Genomic DNA, 6,990 nt, shown 5'->3' on the forward strand with positions numbered 1-6,990 from the left:
AAAAAAAAAAAAAAAAAAAACTTGGAGACACTGGCTGTGTATTAGCCTCCTGTGGGGTCAGCCTTGCCATTGGCTTTTTCATGTCTGGTTTACCCCCTTCTCTTGAACATTCTGTCCCTGAGATCATTAGCACCTCAGAGCTGGGTTCCTGTGAAGATTGGTCCAGAAGGTGTAAATCTTCTTCTCTTGGTAGGGGTTCCAGGGCTTGGGCTGGGAACAGAACGTCCCTTACCTGGAGCTGTGGGTGGCCATAAAAGCAAGGGTGCTTATAGAGCTGGGTCACGTGGAGAGCTGAGGGCCATGTGCTAGGGAAGACTGTTTAAATGGGTCTCCAAACAGAGGGGTGAAAGGCAGGGTCCCAGAGCCACTGTGGAGAGAGCCAGGGAGAAGAGAGGAAATGGATTCTAGCACAGGCGTGGGAGACTCTTACTGGAGATTGAGTTCTAGTGGGGAAATCTGGGTACATTCAGAGACTAAGCATTAGGCAGTATCCAGAGGGTTTGCTGTTCCTTCTGGTTTCATCACTGTGCTCTAGGGAAGGCTGTGGATTTTAATTTTTGTTGGCAAAGACCCTTCATAAACAGGTTGTCTGGTTTTCTGGAACCTGAATTCAATGGATTCCATGTTCCTCTCATGTTTAACGCCAACATATTTGGCTGCTCTGATTTAGTTTAGTTTTAACAAAGCTGAAAACCCAGATCCACTTTGATATGCTCAATGTAAAATTGGTTCTGTGTAGCTCTGAGCCCCACTGCCAATAAACCCTCTTTGCTGGTGTGAGTGAGGAGGGGTGCGGGCTCCTATTGGTGGCCGAAACTCAGCCAGCAGGTCTCTGATGCAGCTCTGGACGTTGTTGCTAGAAGCTTGGAGTCTTGCATCATTCTCCAGCCCTCCCAACAATTAAACGGCTCAGCATGGATTCCCTCTGCAACTGAGAACCTCACTGACGGAGTTGGCCCTGCATTCTAGGGGACTGCAGATCTTTGAAATTCCCACCTGTGCAGCAGTAACTTCTGGCTGGGACCCATGAGGACACGTCCAATAGAAATGTTGAGGACATCTGCGTGGTGACAACTCATGATTTTTTAGGGTTGGCAATTTAAACTAGGTGCCATGGGCAGCACCTGTGGCTCAGTGGGTAGGGCGCCAGCCCCATATACCAAGGGCAGTGGATTCAAGCCCGGCCCAACTGCAACAAAAAAAATAACTGGGTGTTGTGGCAGGTGCCTGTAGTCCCAGCTACTTGTAAGGCTGAGAGCAAGAGAATCACCTAAGCCCAGGAATTGGAGGTTACTGTGAGCTGTGTGATGCCACAGCACTCTACCAAGGGTGATAAAGTGCGACTCTGTCTCTACAAAATAAATAAATAAATAAAAATAAACTAGGGGCCATGAGGAAAAGGAGGCCTGATGCCTTTCTGTTTAAGTTCCTAGTGATTTTTTTTCTTTTCCAAGAAACCTGGCTGGTTTTCTATAGCTAAACCCTGGAAAGGTTACTCTTTACTGCCTCGAGACACCTCGGTAACCTTCTCCTCCCAACAGCGGACAACTCGTTCCCCAGCCTTCCCCAGCTGCCCTGATCCCCTGTGCTCACTGTGACAAGCCAGCAGGAGACTGAACACCAATCCTCCACCGCAAACTTCTTCCTTAAGCTTCCAGCTCCTCCCTCCATGTGGCTCCGAGGTATTCCTGGGCCATATAACAGAGCCACACTTTGAGAACCCTCTGGAGCTCTGGGCTCCAACCTGAAGCTGAGGAAGAGGGGGGAAGTAACATTGTCGTCCTCTGGATGGCAATACTTGTGTGACAGTTGCCCTCTAGGGAAAGACAACTGGGATTGAATCAAATGCTGGAGCAAGCCCCAGTCATCTGCCGAGTCCCCTGAACACAAATGTTAATTTACATTTGCCCGTGCATGTGGGCCCTGCCGGTTCTCAGCCTCACTGCTCACTGGTAGCCTGGGCTCTGGGCCAGGCTAGCTCCTAGCTAGGTGCTCTAGTTCACCATGGGCTGGCTCTCAGGACACATGCTGAGCATTTACTATGTGTTATGCACTCTGTGAGTCACCAGGGGCAGAAAGATAGTAACTCACCGTTAATGTGGCTGACAGAGACATCAAATGACATTTTAGCACAATGCAGTCAGAGTGATGCTAGCAGTAGGCCCTGGAGGTGAGGCAGCTCAGAGGAGGGGCACAGCCTGGTTCTTGGGGCTGGATTGCTGCCAGGTTCCTTGGGACCTTATTCCTAACCTTGTGAGCTTCCCAGTACCCTAGTTCCTCTAGACCCAGGGCCTTCTCTAAATCCTGCACAGGAGCAAAGCAGGGCCATGTGACACATCAAACGCCAGGCTTATCCAGTCTGAGAAGGTGCAGGCTCTATCTAATCATCAGTGCATATGTCCCGGAGTGCTGGGCCCTGGGTGGGCAGTGTGCACCTGGCACGTCAGATAGCTCTTCCTTCCCGCAGGGAGAGTGCCCAGCCCAGCCCACAGGTGCCCTGCATCCCAGATCAGCCCTCTGTCCCCAGCCTGGCCTGTGCACCTTCACCTGGCCTTGCCACTGTGTGTGGCAGTTTGGACTGTACTTCAATCTGCACATCCTCTAAAACCATGAACAGGAAGGTGTTCTCTGAGCTGTTCGTGTGTGTCAAGCTGTTATTTCGCCTTTTAGAGTCTGGGCAGCTAACCTAGTCCTGTTCTCAGAGGCCCTGTGGGTTCCTACCTCAGGAAATAAGGGATATTTATAAATGTAACAACCCTTGGGTTTTGTATATGTGTCTCCCACAGATCTCAGTGCCCAAAGAATTGGAAAACAGGAGCCCCAGAAGTCCCCACGAAGGACACTTGGCAGCGCCCGTCTGGGTTCAGGGGAGACTCCTCTTGCCAACCACTTGGTCACCTTACCTGGCCTTCATCCTGTAGCACCTCTGGGACGTCCTACTTGGCCTTCACTTGACCCATCCCTCCCCTTCTGGGCATAGCTCCTGGCCTTCCTCAGTCTTGGCCCATGCAATCTGACCCCAGGTTGCTTCTCTCTTGACCTTCCCTCCTGGGCAGTCCCAGTGGGAGGCCAGGGTCCTCAGGGTCCTCCCTGCTCAGACCCTGGCCCCTGGCTGTTCTGAGCCCAGCTTCTCGCACCCCACCCCCCAGGCTGGTAACAGGCAGGCAAAGTCTCCCAGAGAAACATTTCTCTCCCTGGGCTCAGCTTTCTGAGTCCACCCTTTCTGAGGGCCAGCCCCATCCTTCACTGAGATGCTTTCTCTCTGACACCCAGCTAATATGAGGATCTTTGTCTACTCCCCTCCCCCATCCCCTATTCTTCCAGGAGGGACTATCCTGTTTTTCCTATTCCCTTGGGATCCCTGTGACAGCACTCCTCAGAGCTCATCCCCAGACATCCTCTCAGGAGAGTCCCCTGGTGAGCCCCATCCTGCCTGTCCAGGCTCCTCTGCTCCTTGGCCTGCATCCCCTCAGCTGGTCCACAGCTGGTTAATGCCCAACCAGGTGTGCAGGTTAGAAGCTAGGCCGGTGGCACCATTTCCTTGTGGAAGGGTGGGATGGCTCAGGCATAAGCAAACATTGGGCTGTCCCTTTGCTAAGGAGGGACTTTGGTGGCCCAGGAGAGGGGCTTGGGGCCTCCGTTCCTGATGCAGTGCTTTCCTGGTGGCCCTGCCAGTCTTCTCTCTTTCAGGTTTCTAGAGTCAATGGTTCACCTGCTGGGATCTGGGGAACCACTGTAATAAAGCAGCTAGCTTATGCAGGCATTTTGCATATTTATCTGCCCACACAAGTACCCTATGAGGTAGGCAGATACTACTGTTATTCCCATTTTACAGGCGAGGAAACTGTTCAACCTAGAGGTTAATAACTTTCTGAAATCATGCAGCTAGATGAGGGAGCCACAGCTATGTAGCCAGCAGGTTTAACCTCCACCCCAGACAGCCTCAGCCCAGGACACAGACCTGCCACCTTCCTTGCCTAAGCAGTAGAGGTGTGGACTGTCTGGATCATGGCTGTTTTGCCCATGATAGCATTCTTCACTTGACATTTGCAAAATTGGGATTAAGAAAGAGAAATAAATAGAGATGAGCCCTGAGGCCACAGGAGGGTGTCATGCCTAATGTAGACACACGGACTCTATCCTTCTTCTTGCTGGCCCCATAGCCCTGAGGTGAGGCCTACAGCAGCAACCTCAGGAAACACAGGCCTGCTGGAGCCTGGGGTATAATATCACCCCTGCCCCCAGTGTCAAACCCTGGGTCTTTGGCAAGTTTCTTTCCCTCTCTGAACTTGTTTTTTATTTTTGTAGAGACAGAGTCTTACTATATCGCCCTTGGTAGAATGCTGTGGCGTCACACAGCTCACAGCACCCTCCAACTCCTGGGCTTAAGCGATTCTTTTGCCTCAGCCTCTCAAGTAGCTGGGACTACAGGCACCTGCCCACAACGCCCAGCTATTTTTTTTTTGTTGCAGTTTGGCTGGGGCCGGGTTTGAACCCGCCACTCTCAGTATATGGGGCCAGTGCCCTACTCACTGAGCCACAGGCGCCACCCTGAACTTGTTTTTTTATCTGTAAAATGGGATAGTAATGAAGTACCTACCTCAGAGGGCCAAGTGTGTAAGGTGCAAAGTGCGTGCTCCATGTGGGCTGTAGCTGCTCCAGAGGCCCCTCATTCACAGGGACAGTGTCCTCCAGTCCTTACTCCTGAGCTAGGATCTCTGGTGCAGAAAGCTGGAAGTTTCGCTGAACAGAGATACTGGTGATTTCTTTGTTATGAAATAACTTAGGGGACCTGGAAAAATAGAGTTGGATCCCCACTTACGTTAATTAAATTGGTAATTTATTTTACCTGCTGCAAGGGCTGCTGCTCTGAGAGACAGTCAGCACCTGGTGAGAGTGTGAGTTACCTTTTATAGGCTTTGTGTAAGCATATTACAGAAGTGAAACGTGGCTGGTTAAGGGGGGTTACAACTCAGGTAGTCATAGATACAGCAATGGAACAATAATACAGTTTCAGTTGACAATGGACACATTTCATATCACAATGGTTATGGTTATACAACAGTAATTAATCACGTCTCAGTGAGTTTTCCACCATTGTTCATCTGCTGAGAACTTGGGGGTTTTGTGAAACGTGGGACTTTTTTTCCTTGTACCTGAAGCTTGTTCTTGGCAACCCTAGGGGGAAGAAGGGGGCCTGGGAACGTGGCTGGGAAGCATGTTCTCGGCCACCCTGAGGGGAGGAGGGACTTGCCTTGTTCCTGGAGTCGACTCTGGGGGGAGAAGGGAGGAGGAGGGAAATGGGCTGGAGAGGGCGAGGGGAACAGGTGAGGGTGGTGGTGGAGGGAATAGGTGAGGGCTGGGGAACAGGAGTGGGCAGGGGAAAGAGGGCTGGATTACAACAGTTATACATATTTGTAGTCCTCCCCACCCCCCACCACCAGGGCTCTGGACTAAGCTCAGAAACGTGTTGGGGTGGGAGTGGAAGGTGCAGAAGATTTAGGGGACACAAATAGACTCAGAGCATCCCATGAGACAGTATAGGGATGGGACTCCAGACTTGGGCCTGACTTCTGATGAAGGGAGACAACGTGGGGGCCCATGGTCCAGCCTAATTAACTGTAAAAGACCAAGAACAAAACAATCCCAGCTGCAGAAATCCAGCCCATACCCAAATGAGGAGGGGTCCTAACCATTTGTGGGTATGTTTGTCAGGGCCACCAAAGCAAGATACTGATATAAGCTTCTAAGACACCTGGCTACAGAAGAACCGGATCTATCTGGATCTAAGTGCCTCAAGCCAGAATAGACTCCCCCACTCTGACCTTACCCTTTTCCCTCATTATAACCTCATTTTAATGCTCAAAATCATGCCCAGGGGTGGGGATTTAACATGCTAATGAGACACTCGAGGCATGAAAGAGCCTGTGATTGCACTAGATAGGTGTAAGAAAACCCCTGCCTCTGCGTGCCACCGGGGATCTCCCACCTAACACTTCTAAAACTTTCCCTGACCTCTCCTGGGGGAGGCAGCCTGAGGAGTTCTCCTTTGTGTTGTCCCCCCTTGTGCTCAAGATTTGTTAAGATTCACGTAAGCCCAAGCTTTAAACACTTTTTCTTTTTTGGAGACAGATTTTCACTCTGTTGTCAGGCTAGAGTGCTATGGCATCAGCGTAACCACAAACTCCTGGGCTCAATCAATCAGCCTCCTGCCTCAGCCTTGAGCAGCTGGGACTATAGGTACCACCACAACACCTGGTTAATTTTCTATTTTTTAGTAGAGACGGGGGTCTCGCTCCTGCTCAGGCTGGTCTCGAACTCCTCAACTCATGCAACCCACCTGCCTCAGCCTCCCAGAGTGGTAGGATTACAGGTGTGAGCCACTGTGCCCCGGCCTCTCACCATCCTTTTGAGTCATTCATCTGAATACTTTGTGTGTGCATAATACACATGTTAAAAAAATTGGTTTTCTTCTTTTAATCTGTCTTTTTTCAGTCTAATTTCCAGAGCCACAATGAGAAGAACCTAGCAGTATAGAGGGAAAAATATTTTTTTTCTCCCATATAGCAGTTTCTTTTCTTTTCTTTCTTTCTTTTTTTTGGAGTCTCTCTCTTTGTCACGCTTGGTGGAGTGCTGTGACGTCATAGCTCACAGCAAACTCAAACTCCTGGGCTCAAGCAATTCTCTTGCCTCAGCCTCTTGAGTTACTGGGACAATAGGCACTTGCCACAACACCTGGCTATTTTTAGAGACAGAGGCCTCACACACTTGCTCACGTTGGTCTTGAATGTGAGCTCAGGCAATCCACCTGCCTCAGCCTCCCAGAGTGCTGGGATTATAGGTGTGAGCCACCGTGCTCAGTCCTAGAGCAGTTTCTTATGAAGATAAACATATATTCACCTTATCATATGACTTAGCAATCCCACTGCTAGACATTTACCCAAAGAGGTAAGAACATATGTCTACATAAAGGGATATTGGTAGGCCAGG

The sequence above is a fragment of the Otolemur garnettii genome, unplaced genomic scaffold (assembly GCF_000181295.1).
Source record: "Otolemur garnettii isolate 467f Iridium unplaced genomic scaffold, OtoGar3 scaffold00016, whole genome shotgun sequence".
NCBI classification, from domain to species: Eukaryota; Metazoa; Chordata; class Mammalia; order Primates; family Galagidae; genus Otolemur; species Otolemur garnettii.